Source organism: Rattus norvegicus, chromosome 11, assembly GCF_036323735.1.
Source record: "Rattus norvegicus strain BN/NHsdMcwi chromosome 11, GRCr8, whole genome shotgun sequence".
NCBI classification, from domain to species: domain Eukaryota; kingdom Metazoa; phylum Chordata; class Mammalia; order Rodentia; family Muridae; genus Rattus; species Rattus norvegicus.
This window is the reverse complement of record NC_086029.1, coordinates 19,552,079-19,575,691: the sequence shown is the minus strand read 5'-3', so window position 1 is coordinate 19,575,691 and position 23,613 is coordinate 19,552,079.

Genomic DNA, 23,613 nt, shown 5'->3' with positions numbered 1-23,613 from the left:
CCCCCCAACAATCACGTTCACTGGGGGGTCAGTCTGGGCAGGACCAAGGACTTCCCCTTCCACTAGTGCCCTTACTAGGCTATTCATTGCTACATATGCAGTTGGAGTCCAGGGTCAGTCCATGTATAGTCTTTGGGTAGTGGCTTAGTCCCTGGAAGCTCTGGTTGGCTGGCATTGTTGTTCATATGGGGTCTCAAGCCCCTTCAAGCTCTTTCAGTCCTTTCTCTGATTACTTCAACGGGGTCCCATTCTCAGTTCAGTGGTTTGCTGCTGGCATTCGCCTCTGTATTTGCTGTATTCTGGTTGTGTCTCTCAGGAGAGATCTACATCCGGTTCCTGTCGGCCTGTACTTCTTTGCTTCATCCATCTTATCTAGTTTGGTGGCTGTATATGTATGGGCCACGGGTGGGGCAGGCTCTGAAGGGGTGTTCCTTCTGCCTCTGTTCAAAACTTTGCCTCCCTATCCCCTCCCAAGTGTATTCTTGTTCCCCTTTTAAAGAAGGAGTGAAGCATTCACATTTTGGTCATCCTTTTTGAGTTCTGTGCATCTAGGGTAATTCAAGCATTTGGGCTAATCCACTTATCAATGAGTACATACCATGTGTGTTTTCCTGTGACTGGGTTACTGCATTCAGGATATTTTCCAGTTCCATCCATTTGTCTATGAATTTCATAAATTCATCGTTTTTGATAGCTGAGTAATATTCCATTGTGTAGATGTAGCACATTTTCTGTATCCATTCCTCTGTTGAAGAATATCTGGGTTCTTTCCAGCTTCTGGCTATTATAAATAAGGCTGCTATGAACATAGTGGAGCACATGTCTTTGTTATATGTTGGGGCATCTTTTGGGTATATGCCCAAGAGAGGAATAGCTAGGTCCTCAGGTCCAATTCATGTATTTATATTTCAAATGTTATCCCCTTTCCCACCTCTCTCATACTGTCTTCCCCCTCCCCTGGTTCTCTGAGGATGCTCCCACTCCCATCTACCTACTCCCACATCAACACCCTGGATTTCCCCTAAATTGCTGAAACAAGCCTTCACAGGACCAAGAGCTTTTTCCTCCCATTGATGCTGGACAATGTCATCCTCTGCTACATATGCAGCTGGAGCCAAGGTCCATCCAATATACACATTGGTTGATGCTTTACTCCCTGGGAGCTCTGGTGGGTCTGATTGGTTGATATTGTTGTTCTTCCTATGGGGTTGCAAATAACTTCAGTTCCTTCAGTTCTTTCTCTGACTCCTCCACTGAGATCCCCGTACTCAGTTCAATGGTTAGCTATAGGCATCCTCACCTATATCAGATGCTCTGGCAGAGATCAAGAGACAACTATATCAGGTTGTTATCAACAACCACATCTTGGCACAGCAATAGTGACTGGGTTTGGTGACTACATATGGGATGGATTCCCAGGTGTGACAGACTCTGGATAACCTTTCCTTTAGTCTCTGCTCCACTTTTTGTCCCTGTATTTTCTCCCAAGACTATTTAGTTCTCCCTTCTAAGAAGGACTGAAGCATCAACATTTTAGTTTTCCTTCTTCTTGAGCTTCATATGATTTATAACTTGTATCTTGAGTGTACAAGCTTTTGAGTTAATATCCACTTATCAGTGAGTACATACCATGTGCATTCTTTGTGAAGGGATTACCTCACTCAGGGTGATATTTTCTGGTTCTATCCATTTGCCTAAGAATTTCATGTAGTCATTATTTTTAATACCTGAGTAGTAATCCATTGTGTAATCGTACCATATTTTCTGTATTCAATTTCTGTTGAAGGATAGCTGGATTCTTCCCAGCTTCTGGCTATTAAAAAATAAGGCTACTATGAACATAGTAGGGCATGTATTATTGTTATATGTTGGAGCATCTTTTGGGTGTATGCCCAGGAGTGGTATAGCTGGATCCTCAGGTGGTATTATGTATAATTTTCTGTGGAACTGCCAAACTGATTTCCAGATTGGTTTTACCAGCTTGAAATCCCTCAACAATGGAGGAGTGTTCCTATTTCTCCACATACTCACCAGCATCTATTGTTACCTGAGCTTTTGATCTTCGCAATTCTGACTGGTGTGAGGTGGAAATTTAGGGTTGTATTGATTTGCGTTTCCCTGGTGACTAAGAATGTTTAATGATTTTTAGGTGCTGCTCAGCCATTTGATATTCCTTAGGTGAAAATTTTTGTTTTGCGTTGTACCCCATTTTTAATAGGATTATTTGATTCTCTGGAGTCTAACTTCTTGAGTTCTTTTTATATATTAGATATTAGTCCTCTACTGGATGTAGGGTCTTTTCCCAATTTGTTGGTTGCCATTTTGTCCTACTGAAAGTGTCCTTTGCCTTACAGAAGCTTTACAATTTTATGAGGTCCCAGTTTTCAACTCTTCATTTTAGAGCAAAAAATATTGGTGTTCTATTGAGGAAAATTTCCCCTATGTCTATGTGTTTGAGGTTCTTCCCCACTTTCTCTTCTATTAGTTTCAGTGTATCTGGTTTTATGTAGAGAATTTTACACTTGGATTTGACATTTATACAAGGAGACAAGAATGGGTAAATTTGCATTATTCTATATACTGACTTCCAGTTGAAACAGTACCATTGTTTGAATGTGCTGTCTTTTTTTCCATTACATTGTTTTAGCTCCTTTGTCAAAGATCAAGTGACCATAGGTGTGTGAGATCATTTCTGGGCCTTCAATTATATACCATTGATATATCTGCCTGTCTCTTCACAAATTCCATGTAGTTTTTTATCACAATTGTTCTGTAATACATCTTGAGGCCATTAATAGTGATTCCCACAGGTGTTCTTTTTTTGAGAATAGTTTTTGCTATCCTGAGCTTTTTGTTATTCCAAACGAATTTGCAACTTACTCTGTCAAATTCTATGAAGAATTGAGTCGGAAATTTGTTATGGGTTGCATTGAATTTGTAGATTGCTTTCAGGAGAATGGCCAATTTTACTATATTAATACTGCCAATCCATTAGCATGGGTGATCTTTCCTTTTTCTAAGATCTTAGATGTCTTTCTTTGGAGACTTGAAGTTCTTGTCATACAGAAATTTTACTTGCTTGCATAGAGTCACATCAAGTTATTTTACATTATTTGTGGCTATTGTAAAGGGTGTTGTTTCCCTAACTTCTTTCTCAGCCTGTTTACTCTTTTATTAGAGGAAGGTTACTGATTTGTTTGACTGAATTTTCTATCTATCCACCTTGCTGAATTTTTTATCAAGCTTAGTAGTTCTCTGGTAGAAATTTTGGGTTCTCTTAAGTATACAATCATATCATCTGCAAATAGTGATATTTTGACTTCTTCCTTCCCAATTTGTATCCCTTTTACTACGTTTTGCTATCTAATTCCTCTGACTAGGACTTGTAGTATTACATTAAATTGGTAGGGAGAGACTGGTCAGCCTTGTAGTCTATAATTTTAGTTGGGTTGCTTCAAGGATTTCTTCAAGGATTTTGCTTGATGTTGGCTACTGGCTTATTATATATAGCTTTTACTATGTTTAGATATGGGCATAGAATTCCTGAAATTTCTGAGAATTCTATCAAGAAAGAGTGTTGGATTTTATCAAATGCTTTCTCAGCATCTAACGAGATGATCATGTAGTTTATTTTTATTGTTTTTAGTTTCTTTCTGTATTAGGTCACTTTGATTGATTTCCATATATTGAATCATCCTTCCATCCCTGGGATAAAACCTGCCTGATCATTGTAAATGATTGTTTTGATGTGTTCTTGAATTAAGTTTGGTAGAATTTCATTGAGAAATTTTGCATCAATATTCATGAGGGAAATTGGTCTGAAGTTCTGTTTCTTTGTAGGGTCTTTTTTCTGGTTAAGGTATGAGCAAAAATGTGGTTTCAAAAATTAATTGGTTAGTGCTCCTACTGTTTGTATTTTGTGGAATAGTTTGAAAGTATTGAAGATCTTTGAAGCTCTGATAGAATTCTGCACTAAACCCATCTGGTCCTGGGCTCTTTTTGCTTGGGAGACTTTTAATAACTACTTCTATTTCTTTAGGAGTTATGGGTTTATTTAGGTGGCTTATCTGATCCAGATATAACTATGATACCTGGTATTTGTCTAGAAAAATGTTCATTTTCCTCCAGATTTTCCAGTTTTGTTAAATATAGGCTTTAGTAGTAGGATCTGATGATTTTTGAATTTCCTCAGATTCTGTTGTTGTGTCCTCCTTTTCCTTTCTTACTTTTTTTTAAAATTTGGATACTCTCTCTGTACCCTCTGGTTAGTCCAGCTAAGGGTTCATCTATCTTGCTGATTTTCTCAAAGAACCAGTTCCTGGTTTTGGTTCTTTCTATAGTTCTTTTTCTTTCTACTTGGTTGATTTCAGCCCTGTGTTTGAATATTTCCTGCCATCTACTCCTCTTTGGTGTATTTGCTTCTTTTTGTTCTAGAGCTTTTAGGTGTGCTGTCAAGATGCTAGGGTATGCTTTCTCCAGTTTCTTTAAGGAGGCACTCAGAGCTATGAGTTTTCCTTTTAGCACTCCTTTCATTTGTCTCATAAGTTTCGGTATGTTGTGCCTTCATTATCATTAAATTCTAAAGCGTCTTTAATTTCTTTATTTCTCCCTTGAACAATTTGTCATTGAATAGAGTGTGTGGTTCAGGTTGCATGTGTATGTGGGCTTTCTGTTGTTTTTATTGTTATTGAGGACTAGCCTTAGTCCATGGTGGTCTGATAGGATACATGATAGGAGATTATTTCTATCTTCCTTTATCTTTTTTAGGCCAGTTTTTTTTTTTGACCAATTATGTGGTCAATTTTGGAGAAAGACTATGAGGTGCTTAGAAGAAGGTATATTCTTTTGTTTTAGGATGAAATGTTCTATAGATACCTCTTAAATCCATTTAGTTCATAACTTTTGTAAATTTCACTGTGTGTCTGTTTATTTATGGTTTCCATGGTCTGTCCATTGATGAGAGTGGGGTGTTGAAGTCTTCCACTATTATTGTGTAAGGTGAATGTATGCTTTGAGCTTCAGTAAAGTTTCTTTTATGAATGTGGGTATCCTTGTGTTTGGAGCATAAAAGTTCAGAATTGAGAGACCATCTTGGTAGATTTATTCTTTGATGAAAAATCTTTTTTGATAACTTTTGGCTGAAAGTTGGTTTCATATTAGAATGGCAACTCCAGTTTCTTTCTTGGGATAATTTGCTTAGAAAATTATTTTCCAGCCTTCTACTCTTAGGCAGTGTCTGTCTTTGTCACTGAAGTGAGTTTCTGATATGCAGCAAAGTGTTAGGTCCTGTTTATGTATCCAGTCTACTTGTCTATGTCTTTGTATTGGGGAATTGAGTCCATTGTTGTTAAGAGATATTAAGGAATAGTGATTTTTTTCCTGTTATTTTTGTTGTTACTGGTGGAATTATGTTTGTGTGACTCTCCTTTTATGGGTTTGTTGCAAAAAGATTACTTTCTTATTTTTTATATAGTGTAGTTTCCCTCTTTGTGTTGGAGTTTTCCCTCTGTTATCTTTTATAGGGCTGGATTTGTAGAAAGATATTGTGTCAATTTGGTTTTCTTGTGGAATATCTTGATTTCTCCATCTATGACAATTGGGTTTTGCTATCATAGTCTCTGTTGAGAAATCTGGTATAATTCTCATAGGTCTGTCTTTATATGTTACTAGACCATTTTCCTTTAGTGCTTTTAATATTCTATCTGTTTTATGCATTTGGTGTTTTGATCATTATGTGATGGGAGGAATTCTTTTCCAGTCCAATCTATTTAGAGTTCTGCTGGCTTCTTGTATGTTCATGGGAATCTCTTTGTTTCTTTCCATTTATTTATTTATTTATTTATTTATTTATTTATTTATTCCATTTTTTTAAATTAGGTATTTATTATTTACAATTCAAATATTTTTCCCTTTCCTGGTTTCATGTCCATCAACCCTCAACCCCTTCCCCTCCCTTTCTATACGGGAGTTCCCTTCCCCATCCACCTCCCCTTACTGCCCCCTGTACCCCTCCCCAATGCTTCCAGGGCATGTCTTTCTTTAGGTTAGTGAAGTCTTCTATAATTTTGTTGATGATATTTACTGGCTTTTAAGTTGGGAATCTTCACTCTCTTTTATACCTATTATCTTTAGGTCTGGTTTTTGTCATTGTGTCCTGGATTTCCTGGATGTTTTGGGTTAGGAGCTTTTTGCTCTTTGCGTTTCTTTGACTATTGGGTCAATATTTTCTATGGTATCTTCTGACCTGAGATTTTTCTCTTCAATCTCTTGTTTTCTGTTAGTGATGCTTGCATCGATGACTCCTGATCTTTTTCCTAGGTTTTCTATCTCCAGACTTGTCTCCCTTTGTGATTTCTTTACTGTTTCTATTTCCATTTTTCGATCCTGGATGGTTTTGTTCAATTCCTTCAACCGTTTGTTTGTGTTTTCCTATAACTCTTGAAGGGATTTTTGTGTTGTCTCTTTAAGGGCTTCTACTTGTTTATCTTCGTACTCCTGTGTTCCTTTAAGGGAGTTATTTATGTCCTCCTTAATGTCTTCTATCGTCATCATGAAATGTGATTTTCTGGTGTGTTGGGACATCACATATTTGCTGTGGTTGGAGAACTGGTTTCTGATGATGCCAATTAATCTTGGTTTCCATTGCTTAGGTTCTTGTGCTTGCCTCTTAACAAATGGTTATCTCTGATGATAGTTGATCCTGCTATCTCGGATTGGAACTTTTCCTTCCTCTGTTCCTATGAGCATATGCGTGAGAGTATTTCTGTGAGAACAGCTCTCTCTTGGCAGGTTTTGGGTCTGGAGGGATGTGAGACAGCCTTAGCTTTGTTGCAGCAAAATACTGGAAGTGTCTGTCCCAGGCTCTTGGAGGTTCACTTGCCCTGTGTTTTTCTGGAGGATCTCTCTTCGAATAGTTAGTGTAGAGAAAGCCGGGTCCTACCTGAGAACTTAGGAGTGGGGGAGCTCCTGGCAGAATAGCTCTCTGTGGGCAGGTTTGGATTCTGAGATCTGTGGGACAGCCCCAGCTCTGAGAGCAGATGGAGACTGGGAGGGTTCTATTCCAGGGTGCCCTGTGACTCCAGTGCCCCATGTGCTCATGGTGAGTCTCTTTTGATAGTCAGTGTAGAGAATGTGGAGTCTTACTTGTGGACTAAGAATGAGAGTGCTCCTAGCAGATCAGGTTTTGGGTCTGAAAAATACTTTATGCTTCTAATTTCAGAAATTACATTTCTAGTCCTTTTAGAGTTTGTCAATCTTTTAATTTAGGTCAGAATATAATTCTACAGGACAGCATCAAGGTAAAATACCTTCATATAGGTAAAGATACCATTCCAACAAGATCATTTTTTTGATGTAACACGACATCATTTTTGTATTGTGGTCAACCCATTTTGCTCCTCATTCAGAGATATACACATATTATATGATGTATCATCAGTTTCAAATATTTTTATAATTTCATTCAAAAGTAAAAGTGGAATCATGAGGGAAATAAAGACATCAGAAGTAGTTACTGGTTGTACAACATTAAAAAATCCATTCAACTTAATCAGAAAATATTCAGTTATTAGGACTTAAAATGTTTCAAGCTGACCAATATGTTAACCTTGTTTATGTAAAAAGACTTTCTCTATGTACCAGTAAAATCAATTTTAACTTTATTTGGAGGTCATCCTGAACTAAGTTCTTCAGGTGTGTTTTGTAGCTCAACAAAGCATGGTTTATTAGAAATGCAACCATAAATAAATATTATGACACATGATAGAGAATAAAATTATTTCAAAGATTTTTTCCCTCTCTTGCTCTTTGTTCTTCTCTGCTTTTGGCCCCTTCCCCATCTACCCCCCTTCCCTCCACATGCCCTTGGCCGGCCTCCTTTCCTCCCCACTCCTCGTCTTCTTTCATTAAATCTCTCTGCGTGGGAAAAAAAAGATTTTTTCCCCACAAGAAACAGATTTATCAATAAAAACATAAAGCATGAGTAAAATTTTGAGTTACATTAAGATTAAAGAATAAGAGTTTCAGGAATGAAGGGCATGTCATTTTTATTCCTTCAGAAGAAGAATTTTTATTCTTTCAGAAGGAATTTCTTTCACAAGACTAGGCAGAGAAATATTTTATAGTTTTGTAAATACATCCTTCCACAGTTTACTTCCTCCTGTACAAACTGAGTGAGCTTCACTGCTCTGTTCCCTTTTAGAATTACCCAATGTAATAAGGATAAAATGACCTGTATTTTTGAAGCTTTTAATAGTTCCTTGACCCTGAACTCTTTCCAATCCTTTTAAGCTTTATTCTTCAAGTTCATAACTAGGCTTTGTGGATTTTGTTTCGAAGAGGCAGTAAGTTGCTGTGCTCTGGATCCTATTATTTTAGCCATTCATTTCATTAATAGAAAACATGTATTTATGAATGTTCAGTAAATCTATACTGTAGAAATCTACAACCATCATTAGTTATTGAGAAAGTGTGATATAATTGTCACTTGAGACCTAATTAATAAATAAAATGTTTCAGGAAGCATGAGTGATGAATTGTAATGAAAAATACTACAAAAAGTCCTTATAGAAATCTGGAAATAACTCTACTATATAAATGAGTAGATATCTGAAATAACAAAAATGATTGAACCAGTTACATAACTCTTCAGTTTTCTATCTATCACACTATATAAATACAGAAAAAGAAGTGATTCTTTGAAATTGGTCCACATAATATAGAAAAACCCACCAATCTATTAAAATATTGTCTTTACATGGTTTCGATACAACAGGAATAAACTGCATTCTTATATTCATTTTTGGATTTGTCGTCTAAAACAACTCTGCTATATTATATTGGGCAGTTGTGATTTATTCAGGCAACTTTTATGTTATCTTTACCCTTACGGTTGATTTTAACTAGTTTCCTTGTAAGATCCAAAATAACTTCAATATACCATTTCTTGCTATATATAATGAAAATTAATTAAATTTTATCATGATATCTGCCATACAGAATTCTAATTTAATACAGTAATGTTTATGACTACACTAAAGATTTTGAAATTTTATATTATGACATAACAGAAATGCATATATTTTGTCAACGTAAAACCTTTCAAAACTATTTTAATTATTTACAAAATACACTTGAAAGCTTAAATACACTGATTTAGGACTCAGTACATAAGGACTCAGTAGTAAATTGATTTGTCTAATATCTTTAGAAAATTTTGAAACATGACAATTATGATACTGTGACTTTTTAAAAATTTTGCTAAATTTGAAAATCTTAATAAATTATGTACACAAGAGATGACAAGACATATGTAAATAGAATAATTGGTTCAAAATCATGAAATATGATAGTGGTTTAAGCAAAATCAAATAGTTTATATAGCATTACTATCCTGAGAGTTTCTTTTTTTTTTTTTTTATTAATTTTTTTTTTATTAACTTGAGTATTTCTTATATACATTTCGAGTGTTATTCCCTTTCCCGGTTTCCGGGCAAACATCCCCCTCCCCCCTCCCCTTCCTTATGGGTGTTCCCCTCCCAACCCTCCCCCCATTGCCGCCCTCCCCCCATAGACTAGTTCACTGGGGGTTCAGTCTTAGCAGGACCCAGAGCTTCCCCTTCCACTGGTGCTCTTACTAGGATATTCATTGCTACCTATGGGGTCAGAGTCCAGGGTCAGTCCATGTATAGTCTTTAGGTAGTGGCTTAGTCCCTGGAAGCTCTGGTTGCTTGGCATTGTTGTACTTTTGGGGTCTCGAGTCCCTTCAAGCTCTTCCAGTTCTTTCTCTGATTCCTTCAATAGGGGACCTATTCTCAGTTCAGTGGTTTGCTGCTGGCATTCGCCTCTATATTTGCTGTATTCTGGCTGTGTCTCTCAGGAGCGATCTACATCCGGCTCCTGTCGGTCTGCACTTCTTTGCTTCATCCATCTTGTCTAATTGGGTGGCTGTATATGTATGGGCCACATGTGGGGCAGGCTCTGAATGGGTGTTCCTTCAGTCTCCTGAGAGTTTCTTAACCTGTATGTAGGCTCTGTACTTTCAGAGCAGATGTATGGTATATCATACAATACAATAATCTGAGTCCTAGGAACTAAATATAATAAATATAGTGTGTTGGCTACTTCCTATCTGCTACAGCTTAAACACCAACTCTCAAAACCTTCAACAAGGTGCTTTGTTTTTCTCCTCCACGACTGAGTATTATAAAGAATATGCTGCTCACTCTGTTGGCATACCAAAGCACTTTACACAGTTTTGTTTTAGAAAGATACTGACCACAAATGTCAGTCAAATGGAAGACACTGATATTATAACATAATATAATGGAATAAATATCTCAAAAAGAATTCAAACAAAGATTAAAGTGTTATTAGACAAGTTTGAAAATGGTGTCTTTTGCCTTTTAAAATGATTTTACTGTTTCATACATGATTATAATATTTAAATTATTTTTACACTTCAGTCCCTTTATTCTGACTTCTCTTCTGTTGCTATGCTGTTTCTCAAATCCATAGAATCTTCTTGAATTATTATTTACATATACACAGACATGCATTCACATAGAGACATTCAAGACAGACAGACAGACACACACACACACACACACATACACACACACTACTGTGTCCATTCAGTGCTGCTTCTATATATACAAGAAGTTTTGCCACCTAAACAGTAGGTATTATTGAATTAAGAATAGAATATTTCAAACTGGCATGCATCCTACATGTCATTGTATGAGAATTCTATTTAATTTCAAGATACACTGGTGTTAGTAGATAGAATTATAATTTGAAATTGTAACTCATAAGAAATGTTAGGGATAACATTCATATCATAGTCACTTTATAGGTCTCTAAGGCAAAACTAACATAAAATACTACAATAGAAAAATACTATAGACAAGGACTATGGTCTAAAATTTAAGATGACACTTTTAAAAATGTAAGACATTCTCATACTCAGAAATTATTAGTTATCAATTGAAATGATTTGCCACTGCTATGATGCAAATGAACAAAATAGAACATTCAAATAAATCATTATCAGAAGTGTCAGTACTATAATACATTCAGAGACATTTTGCACTAGTAACAATTTGATAGACATGTAATCTACCATGCAAATAAATAAAGTGAAGAATAAAATAAAATGAAATCAAAATTTATTTTGAAGTCAAGTAGAAGACAGTTGTTAGTAGCTGTCAAACTGTGAGATTGCAAACAAGTTTTTACTCTGATTAATTGTCCTTCATGTTGCTAACATGTTGCCAATAGATTAGCATGCGTGAAAGAAAACTGTGGATGAATTGAGTGAACCTAATATTTGTTTGGAATGTTTTTCTTTCAAATCCAATAATAATGCATTTCTCTCTGGGCTTCATTTTACTTGATTGATAGTTTTTTTTTTAAATTGATGCCTATTATTCCAGAAGATGTAGAATATATGCCAATAGACATTTTATTGGTATGTTCACCATGTAGAACTATACACACCTGGTCATTTTTACAAATACACACTTAACATAATAAGTATTTTACAAGCTTCCTTATCTTAATCATTGTCTATGGCAATAAAGCAATAGCACGGGTTATGGGCATTGGAAAGGAAAGAAGTTTTTTGTTCTGTATGGTTGAAGGTCGGGGCATCAAACACAAAGGTTCTACATTTTGTTTTTTGTTTTGTTTTTTTTTTTCTTTTTTCTTTTTTTTTTTTTTTCGGAGCTGGGGACTGAACCCAGGGCCTTCCGCTTGCTAGGCAAGCGCTCTACCACTGAGCTAAATCCCCAACCCCTTTTTTTCTTTTTTTTTTTGTTTTTTGTTTTTTTTTTTTTTTTTTTTTTTAAGGTTCTACATTTGAATCACTCTTTGTTTACCATGAAGGGGGGTTGAAAGACAGCAGACAGGGACTCAAGACAAAGAGGGAAGGGGAAAGAAGGAGTGGCATCTGCATGCATAAGTACAAAGAAGATCGAACCTTAACTCACAACTGACTTATGATAATGATTGCAAAACACAATGTAAGTCATAAGTCTTGAGTTGATCTAGGTACTTCTTATCAGGCCTCACTTTCCAAAACCCTTCCCCCAGGTGACAACTCACGAACATTTAAAGCCATAATCTGCTCTATCAGCCATCCAAACGTACATTTCTTTTTTTCTTTTTTTTTTTTTTATTATTAACTTGAGTATTTCTTATATACATTTCGAGTGTTATTCCCTTTCCCAGTTTCCGGGCAAAAATCCCCCTCCCCCCTCCCCTTTCTTATCGGTGTTCCCCTCCCCACCCTCCCCCCATTGTCCCCCTCCCCCCAACAGTCTAGTTCACTGGGGGTTCAGTCTTAGCAGGACCCAGGGCTTCCCCTTCCACTGGTGCTCTTACTAGGATATTCATTGCTACCTATGAGGTCAGAGTCCAGGGTCAGTCCCAAACGTACATTTCTTAATCTGATATTTATTCACATAATCATAAATATCCACATATTCATCATACTTTTCAAAATCATTGCCAACTGTTTTAATAATATGTTGTAAGTTTACTACCATCAAAACTCATACCAAAACATATAAAACACAGCAACTAAGTACCTTAAAAGCTGAAATTGAGACATTAAAAAATTTAGTTGACTTAATCAAAATCCTATGACAAAGCAGGCCATGAACACTAGTAAAAAGTTAGAGTTCTTTTGACAGACAATATTGCGGCCATTAAATTGTTCCTTTTTTATTTATTACCTTAAATTATTTTTTACTCAGCTTTGGACTTTGAAGTTTGTTTGTTCCAGTTTAGAGAAGTTGCTGGAGGGAATCATGATGGTCAAAGTACTGAAAATAATAAACTATTGAATACTCATCCATAAAGATTACATATACATAACTACCCTCAAGGAAACTACAAAGATTTTTAGTGCAGGCTCAATGGGAGGGATGTTACAAAAGGCTACCTTCCAGGATAACCTGGCTGTTTAACTCACCAAGATTATGGTTACCTACATGATAACAAAACGATTTTGAAACTGTCAATTAATTTCAATTGTAATTCATGTAAAATCTTGAGGATGTAAGAAAGGATATAACATTGCAATCAGTTAAACAAAGTCTGCTATATCTCTTTTTGATCTAATCTAAAGATTAATCAAATATCATACTTTGCCCACTAGGGCTCACATATCTCATGTTAGCAGTAAATGCACAAATATTGCTCTTTGCATCAGTACTGTTGTCTAAGACCTTCTGTAGATTCTTAAGTTTACACTCAGACTATAAAATGTATATTGAAGATATATTCTAAAAGCAAAATATTTTGGTGGACATAGGAATACTGATAGTAATGGGTTTTCTATATGTTTCCACATGTACAGAATATCCCTAGCCTGAAATGGAAGGTACATACAATAGCAAGACACTAAACAAAAGAATAGGAAATGCTGAATCATTAAGAGTAGAGGACTAGGGCTGGAGTGGTGGCTCAGAGGATAAGAGCACTGACTGCTCTTCCAGAGGTCCTGAGTTCAATTCCAAGCAACCACATGGTGGCTCACAACCATCTGTAATGGGATCTGATGCCCTCTCTGGTGTGTCTGAAGACAGCTGTAGTGTACTCATATAAATAAAAAAAATCTAAAAAAAAAAAAGAGTAGAGAACTAAGTTCTAGAACTATAGAACTTTGAGAACTATATTGAGTAAGTAGGGAGAGAGTGGGCAGCCTTGTCTATTCCCCGATTTTATTAGGATTGCTTCAAGTTTCTCTCCATTTAGTTTAATATTAGCTACTGGTTTGCTATATATGACTTCTACTATGTTTAGGTATGTCCCTTGAACTCCTACTCTTTCCAGGACTTTCATCATGAAGGGGTGTTGAATTTTGTCAAATGCTTTCTCAACATCTAATGAAATGATCATGTGGTTTTTATCTTTCAGTTTGTTTATAAAGTGGATTATATTGAGGGTTTTCCATATATCAAACCATCCCCACATTTCTGGGATGAAGCCTACTTGATCATGATGATGTTTGAGTTGATGTGCTCTTGGATTCGGTTTTCAAGAATTTTATTGAGTATTTTTGCATCGATATTCATAAGGGAAATTGGTCTGAAGTTCTCTTTCTTTGTTGGATCTTTGTGTGGTTTAGGTATAAGAGTAATTGTAGCTTCATAGAAGGAATTCTGTAGCGCTCCATCTGTTTCAATTTTGTGGAACAGTTTGCGTAATATTGGTATGAGGTCTTCTCTGAAGGTCTGATAGAATTCTGCACTGAACCCATCTGGACCTGGGCTCCTTTTGGTTGGGAGACTGTTAATGACTGCTTCTATTGTTTAGGAGTAATGGGGTTGTTTAAATGGATTATTTGTTCCTGATTTAACTTTGGTACTGGTCCATTTCCATTTCTTGCAGATCTTCAAGATTTGTTGAATATAGGCTTTTGTAGTAGGATCTGATGACTTTTTGAATTTCCTCTGATTCTGTAGTTATGTCTCCCTTTTCATTTCTGATTTTGTTAACTTGGACACCCTCTCTGTGTCCTCTGGTTAGTCTGGCTAAGGGTTTATCTATCTTGTTGATTTTCTCAAAGTACCAGCTTTTGGTTCTGTTGATTCTTTGTATAGTTCTTTTTTGTTTCTATTTGGTCGATTTCAGCTCTGACTTTGATTATTTCCTGCCTTCTACTCCTCCTGGGTGTATTTGCTTCTTTTTATTCTAGAACTTTTAGGTGTGCTGTCAAACTGCTGATATATGCTCTCCCCTGTTGCTTTCTGCAGGCACTCAGAGCTATGAGTTTTTCTCTTAGCACAGCTTTCATTGTGTCTCATAAGTTTGGGTATGTTGTACTTTCATTTTCATTAAATTCTAAGAAGTCTTTAATTTCTTTCTTTATTTCTTCCTTGACCAGGTTATCATTGAGTAGAGCATTGTTCAACTTCCATGTATATGTGGGCGTTCTTCCCTTATTGTATTGAAGACCAGCTTTAGCCCGAGGTGGTCTGATAGGACGCATGGGATTATTTCTAACTTTCTGTATTTGTTGAGGCCTGTTTTATGACGGATTATATTGTCAATTTGGAGAAAGTACCAGGAGGTGCTGAGATGTATGTATATCCTTTCGTGTTGGGATAGAATGTTCTATAAAGATCTGTTAAGTGCATTTGGTTCATGACTTCTCTTAGTCTCTCTATGTCTCTGTTTAATTTTTTTGTTGTTGTTGTTGTTGTTCTTTTTTTCGGAGCTGGGGATCGAACCCAGGGCCTTGCGCTTCCTAGGCAAGCGCTCTACCACTGAGCTAAATCCCCAACCCCGTCTGTTTAATTTCTGATTCCATGATCTGTTCATCGATGAGAGTGGTGTGTTAAAATCTACTACTATTGTGTGAGGTGCAATGTGTGCTTTGAGCTTTAGTAAGGTTTCTTTTATGTATGTAGGTGCCCTTGTATTTGGAGCATAGATATTTAGGATTAAGAGTTCATCTTGGTGGATTTTTCCTTTGATGAATATGATGTGCCCTTCCCTATCTTTTTTGATGACTTTCGTTTGAAATTTGATTTTATTTGAGATTAGAATGGCTATTCCAGCTTCCTTCTTCAGACCTTTGCTTGGAAAGTTGTTTTGCAGCCTTTCACTTTGATGTAGCGTCTGTCTTTGTCTCTGACATGTGTATCCTATAGGCAGCAGAATGCAGGGTCCTCATTGCGTATCCAGTTTGTTAATCTGTGTCTTTTTATTGGAGAATTGAGTCCATTGATGTTGAGAGATATTAAGGAATAGTGATTGTTGCTTCCTGTTATATTCGTATTTGGATGTGAGATTATGATTGTGTGCTTTCATTCTCTTTGTTTTGTCACAAGACGATTAGTTTCTTGCTTTTTCTAGGGTGTAGCTTGCTTCCTTATTTTGGGTTTTACCATTTATTATCCTTTGTAGGGCTGGATTTGTAGAAAGATATTGTGTAAATTTGGTTTTGTCATGGAATATCTTGGTTTCTCCATCTAAATTAATTCAGATTTTTGCTAGGTCCAGTAACCTGGGCTGACTTTTGTGTTCTCTTAGGGTCTGTATGACATCTGTCCAGGATTTTCTGGCTTTCCAGGTCTCTGGTGAGAAGTCTGGTGTAATTCTGATAGGTCTGCCTTTATATGTTACTTGACTTTTTTCCTTACTGTTTTTAATATTCTTTCTTTGTTTTGTGCATTTGGTCTTTTGAATATTATGTGATGGGAGGAGTTTCTTCTCTGGTCCAATCTATTTGGAGTTATGTAGGCTTCTTGTATGTTTTTTTTTCATTTTTAGTAACTTGAGTATTTCTTATCTACATTTCATTTGTTATTCCTTTCCTGGTTTCCGGGCCACCATCCCCCTAAACCCTCCCCCTCCCCTTCTCTACTGGTGTTCCCCATCCTCCCCCCTTACTGCCCCCCCAACAAAACGTTTGCTGGGGGTTCAGTCTTGGCAGGCCCAAGGGCTTCCCCGTCCACTGGTGCTTTTACTAGGCTATTCATTTGTACATACACAGTTGGAGTCCAGGGTCAGTCCATGTATATAGTCTTTGGGTAGTGGCTTAGTCCCTGGAAGCTCTGGTTGGTTGGCATTGTTGTTCATATGGGGTCTCAAGCCCCTTCAAGCTCTTTCAGTCCTTTCTAAGATTCCTTCAACGAGGGTCCCGTTCTCAGTTCAGTGGTTTAATGATGGCATTCGCCTATCTATTTGCTCTATTCTAACTGTGTCTCTCTGGAGAGATCTACATCCGGCTCCTGTCAGCCTGCACTTCTTTGCTTCATCCATCTTATCTGGTTTGGTGGCAGTATGTGTATGGGCCACATGTGGGGCAGTCTCTGAATGGGTGTTCCTTCTGCCTCTGTTCTAAACTCTGCCTCCCTATTCCCTCCCAGTGGTATTCTTGTATTCGCATTTTGGTCATCCTTGTATGTATGGACATGTCTTTTTTTTTAGGTTAGGGAAGTTTTGTTCTATGATTTTTTTGAAAATATGTACGGGTCCATTGAGCTGGGAGTCTTCACTCTCTTCTATACCAATTATCCTTAGGTTTGATCTTCTCATTGTGTCCTAGATTTCCTGTAAGTTTTGGGCCAGTAGCTTTTTTCATTTTACATTAACTTTAATATTCGTGTTGATAATTTCTATGGAATCTTCTGCTCCTGAGATTCTCTCTTCTATCTCTTGTATTCTGTTGGTGATGCTTGTAACTACAGCTCCTTGTCTCTTACTTTGGTTTTCTATATCCAGGGTTGTTTACCTTTGTGCTTTCTTTATTGCTTCTATTTCCATTTTTAATTCCTTCACCCGTTTGATTGTGTTTTCCTGTATTTCTTTCAGGGATTTTTGTGATTCCTCTCTACAGTCTTCTACTTGTTTATTTATGTTTTCGTGAGTTTCTCTAAGGGTGTTCTTTATGTCTTTCTTGAACTCCTCTATCGTCATGGTCAAATGTGATTTAAAATCTAGATCTTGTTTCTCTGGTGTGGTTGGATATTCAGTGTTTGGTTTGGTGGGAGAATTGGGCTCCGATGAGGCCATGTAGTCTTGGTTTCTTTTTCTTGGTTTCCTGTGCTTGCCTCTTGCCATCAGGTTGTCTCTGGTGTTACTTTGCTCTGCTATTTCTGACAGTGGCTACACCGTTCCATAGGCCTGTGTGTCAGGCGTGCTGTAGACCTGTTTTCCTGTTTTCTTTCAGCCAGTTATGGGAACAGAGTGTTCTGCTTTCAGGAGTGTAGTCTTTCCTGTCTACTGGTCTTCAGCTGTTCCTGTGGGCATGTGTCCTGAATCCACCAGTCAGATCACTTGGAGCAGAAAAGTTGGTCTTACCTCTGGTCCCGGACCTGAAGTTGCTCCTCAGGGGCTGCTTTTCAGCTCTCCATTACGGCAGCAACCAGAAGGGCCTGCCCTTCATTTTCTCGAGTCCCTGTGCACAGGGGTCCCAGATGGTGCTAGGCGTTTTCCTCTAGAGTCAGAAATGTGGGCAGAGTGTAGTCTCTTCTGGCTTCCCAAGCATGTCTGCCCCTCTGAAGGTTTAGCTCTTCCTCCCATAGGATTTGGGTGCAGGGAGCTGTTTGACCAGGTCCCTTCAGATCCGGGCATTTTCTGGACAGCAGGAGACCTGCAGCTTGAGTGCCCCTATCTTCCTGTTCCCAGAGGCTCTATACTGGTCCTATGTCTTATGTAGCCTCTTTGAATCTGGCATTTTAGTGTGTATATCCTGTAGTTCATAGCTAATATCCACTTATAAGTGAGCGTACCATGTATGTACTTTTGTGTCTGGGTTATCTCATTCAGGGTGATATTTTCTAGCTTCATCCATTTCCCTTTGAATTTCACAATGTCATTGATTTTAGTAGCTGAGTACTATTCCATTGTGTAGATGAACCACATTTTCTTTATTTGTTCTTCCGATGTGAGCCATCTGAGTTGTTTTCAGTTTCCGTCTATTACAAATACAGCTGTTATGAACTTACTGGAGCAAATGGTTTTATGGTATGGCAGAATATCTTTTGGGTATATGCCCAGGAGTGGTATAGCTGGGTCTTAATATAGAACTGTTGCAAATTTTCTAAAAAACTGCCAAATTATTTTCTAAAATGATTGTAAAAACGTGGACTCTTACCACAATGAAGGAGTGTTCCCCTCACTCCAGTTCTTCACCAACATGTGCTTTCTTTGAGCTTTTGATCACAGCCATTCTGATGTGTATAAGTTAGAATCTCAGAGTCATTTGGTTTGTATTTCCCTGATGACTAAGGACAATGAACATTTTTAAGTGCTTTTCAGTCATTAGAGATTCTTCTGTTGAGAATTATCTGTTAGCTCTGTACCCTATATTTAATTGGGTTATTAGGGTTGTTTTAGTTTCTTGAGTTTCTCATAAATTTTGAAGATCAAGGGAATACAAATTGAAAAAGAAGTCAAAGTATTATTATTTGCAGAGGAAATGATAGTATAAATAAGTCATCCAAAATTGTCTACCAGAGAATACTTACAGCTGATAAACACCTTCAGTAATGTGACTGGATAAAAAATTAACTCCAAATAGTCAGTATCCTTCCTTTATATAAAAGAAAAATGATATGAGCAAGAAATCAGGAGAACAGCATCCTTCAAAATAGCCAAAAATAATGTAAAATACCTTGGTGTAGCTCTAACCAAGCAAGTGGAAGACATATATGACAATACATTCACATCTCTGAAGAATGAACTTGAGGAAGAAATCAAAAGAGAAAATTTTATCCATATTTTATCTTAAGAAATATAATTTTATACATTCTAACAGAACCTCATTATTCTAGTTTATATTATATATGTATTTGCTATATAAAGTCAACCATTGTTATTTTTTTCTACTTGACAGTGGGTTGCAGTTTTAGATATTAAATGTGATTTGAATCTGTATCCTCCCAGTAATATATTCACCTCATCATTAAATAGGCAAAAATGTTTTTGGGAGTAACTTTATTAGAATTCAAGAACAATACATCTGCAAAAACATGTGTAAAATAAAGAAGGCTCTCAACAGTGTATTGGAAATACTCCTGAGAATAGACACTCTCTTGTGAAAAAAAACAAAAGTCACACTGGGAGAAGCTCTAGAGTAACTACAGAATTTAAAGAAGAATATTCAATGCTGGAGAGATGGCTGAATGGGGAAGAGTTTTTGCTATTCTTCTGGAGGACTTAAAATGATCAATTCCCAGGATGCCTATTAGGCTGCTCCCAACTTCCTGTAACTGCATATCCAAGGGATCCAATAAACGTTTCTGGCTTCTTCAGGCCTTGCACTAGTACGTTTATATACACACATAGAAACAAAACACACACGCATGCATGCATATATGTATGCACACATGCAAACACACACACACTATGTATGTCTATGTATGGACTTTTATTTAAAAGTAAATTCAAGTAAAGGAAAACATGTAAGGCTGTGATTATTGTTCATAATTCCATATATCTCAGTTAAAACTTATGCAACTTTTATCGGGTTCTATGAATAATTAGGAGAAAATGTACAAATTTATGTTTAAGATCTCTTAGCTTACTCAAGATATTTTCTAGTGCCATGCATATACCTAAGAATTTCATGAAGTCTTTGTTTTTAGTAGCTCAGTATACTCCATCAGGTAAATGTACCACATTTTCTGTATCCATTCCTTTGTTGAAGTACATTTTGTTTCTTTCCATCTTCTGGCTATTATATATAAGGCTGCTATGGACATAATGGAGCATATATCCTTGTTATATGTTGGATCATCTTTTGGGTATATGTCCAGGAGTGGTACAACTGGGTTCTCAGGTAGTACTGTGTCCAATTTTCTGAGGAACTGACAGATTGATTTCAAAAGTGGTTGTATCAGATTGCAATCCCACATACAAAGGAGGAGTGTTCCTATTTTTCCACATCCTCACCAATATGTGTTATCACCTGAGTTTTTTATCTTAGTCATCTGACTGAAACCAGTCACAAAAGAACACACATTGTATACAGTCACTGATAAGTGGATTGGATACTAGCCCAAAAGCTCAGGATCCCAAGAAACAATTCATAGACCATATGAAGCTCAAGAAGAATGAAGAGATCAAAATATAGATGTTTCAACCTTTCTCAAAGGGGGTACAAAATACTCATGGGAGGAATACAAGCACAAAGAATGGAGCAGGGAGCAAAGGGAAAGACATCCAGAAACTGCCCTACCTGGGAATTCATCCCATAGACAGCCACCAAACCTGGTCACCAGAAGCCTGGCATGGATGTTTCCTGAGAGGCTCTGCCAGAGCCTTGCTGATACAGATGAGGATGCTTGCAGCTCACCATCAGACTGAGCAGGGGACTCCAATTAAGGAGTTAGAGAAAGAACTGAAGGAGTTGAAGGGGTTTGTAACCCCATGGCAAGAACAACAATATCAACAAACCAGACCCCACCAGAGCACCCAGGTACAAAACCACCAACCAAAGTGTACACTTGGAGGGACCCATGGCTCCACCAGCATATGTAGCAGTGGATGTCATTGTCTGGGATCAATAGGAATAGAAGCTCTTGGTCCCATGGAGGCTCATTTCCCTTTGTAGGGGAATGCCAGGGTGTTGAGGAGGAGGTGGGAGGGTGGGAGAAGAAACATCTTCATAGAAGTACAGGGAGGTAGGGAGGGAGATGGGAGATGGGAAAAGGGACAACATTTGAAATGTAATTTTATAAAATTTCCAACAAAAAGATCTCTTAGCTTAAAGAGAAAAAATTATTTATATTTTTTGTTTTTTTGTTAATTAGACGATAATGTTTCTGATAAAAATTTACATGAAATTACATCACTCAGTAATGACATAGTTCTTTAATTGTTATTGAATTGTTAAGACATTTTCTCTAAAGGTTTGACATTTTTACATTGTTATGGCAGTGCTATGTCAATGAAACCTATAAACTTGATAAACACCAAAGACTAGTTTGATTATTTTGAAAAATATATATCAGATAGAGAGTAGGTATTAGTTGTTATGAGACAGCCAAGTGTATGTTTTATCCTTAAAAGATCAGTAAGAAAGATCTGCATGATAAGAACTTAAAGCCTCTGAAAAAATAAATTGAAGAAAATCTCAGAAGATGGAAAGATCTCCCATATTCATGGATTGGCAGGATTAAAAATGGCCATTATACCAAAAGCGATCTACAGATTCAAGCAATCTCCATCAAAATACCAATATAATTCTTCAGAGAGTTAGACAGAACAATTTGCAAATTCATCTGGAATAACAAAAAACCCAAGATAGCTAAAACTATCCTCAACAATAAAAGGACTTTAGGGGGAATCACTATCCCTGAACTCAGACAGTATTACAGAACAATAGTGATTAAAAAAATCTGTAAGTTATTGGTACAGGGCAGACACATAGACCAGTGGAATAGAATTGAAGACCCAGAAATGAACCCAAATATCTATGGTCATTTGATTTTTGACAAAGGAGCCACAACCATCCTATGGAAAAAAGATAGCATTTTCAGCAAATGGTGCTGGTTCAACTGGAGGTCAACATGTAGAAGAATGCAAATCGATCCATGCTTATCACCCTGTACAAAGCTTAAGTCCAAGTGGATTAAAGACCTCCACATCAAACCAGATACACTCAAACTAATAGAAGAAAGAGTGGGCTAGAGTCTCGAACACATGGGCACTGATGAAAGTTTCCTGAACAAAACACCAATGGCTTATGCTCTAAGATCAAGAATCGACAAATGGGATCTCATAAAACTGCAAAGCTTCTGTAAGGCAAAGGACACTATTGTTAGGACAAAATAGCAACCAATAGATTGGGAAAAGTTCTTTACCAATCCTACAATTGATAGAGGGCTCATATCCAAAATATACAAAGAACTCATGATGTTAGGCAGCAGTGAGACAAATAACCCTATTAAATATGGGGTTCAGAGCTAAACAAAGAATTCACAGCTGAGGAATGCCGAATGGTTGAGAAGCACCAAAGAAATGTTCAACATCTTTAGTCATAAGGGAAATGCAAATCAAAACAACCCTAAGATTCCACCTCACACCAGTCAGAATGACTAAAATAAAAAAATTCCAGCGACAGCAGATGGTGCCAAGGATATAGAGAAAGAGGAACATTTCTCCATTGTTGGTGGGATTGCAGACTGGTACAACCATTCTGGATATCCTTGTGGAGGTTCCTCAGAAAATTGGACATGGCACTACCTGAGGACCCAGCTATACCTCTCTTGGGCATATACCCAAAAGATGCTACAACATAAAACAAAGACACATGCTCCACTATGTTCATAGCTGCCTTATTTATAATAGCCAGAAGCTGGAAATAACACAGATGCCTTTCAACAGAGGAATGTATACAGAAAATGTGGTACATCTACACAATGGAATACTACTGCACCATCAAAAACAATGACTTTATGAAATTCATAGGCAAATGAATGGAATTGGAAAATATCACCCCAAATGAGGGAACCCAATCACAGAAAAACACACATGGTATGCACTCACTGATAAGTGGATATTAGCCCAAATGCTCAAATTACACTAGATGCACAGAAAACATGAAACTCAAGAAGGATGACCAAATGCGAATGCTTCACTCCTTCTTTAAAAGGGGAATGAGAATAAAAGGGGAACAGGGAGGCAAAGTTTAGAACAGAGACTGAAGGAATGCCCATTCAGAGCCTGCCACACATGTGGCCCATACTTATACAGCCACCAAACTAGATAAGATGGATGAAGCAAAGAAGTGTAGGCTGACAGGAACCGGATGTAGATCTCTCCTGAGAGACACACCCAGAATACATCAAATACATAGGCGAATGCAGGCAACAAACCACTAAACTGAGAATGGGACCCAGGTTGAAGGAATCAGAGAAAGGACTGAAAGAGCTTGAAGGGGCTCGAGACCCCATATGAACAACAATGCCAAGCAACCAGAGCTTCCAGGGACAAAGCCACTACCCAAAGACTATACATGGACTGATCCTCGGCATCAACTGCATAGGTAGCAATGAATAGCCTAGCAAGGGAACCATTGGAAGGGGAAGCCCTGGGTCCTGCCAAGACTGAGCCCCCAGTGAACTGGGTTGTTGGGGGGAGGGCGGTAATGGG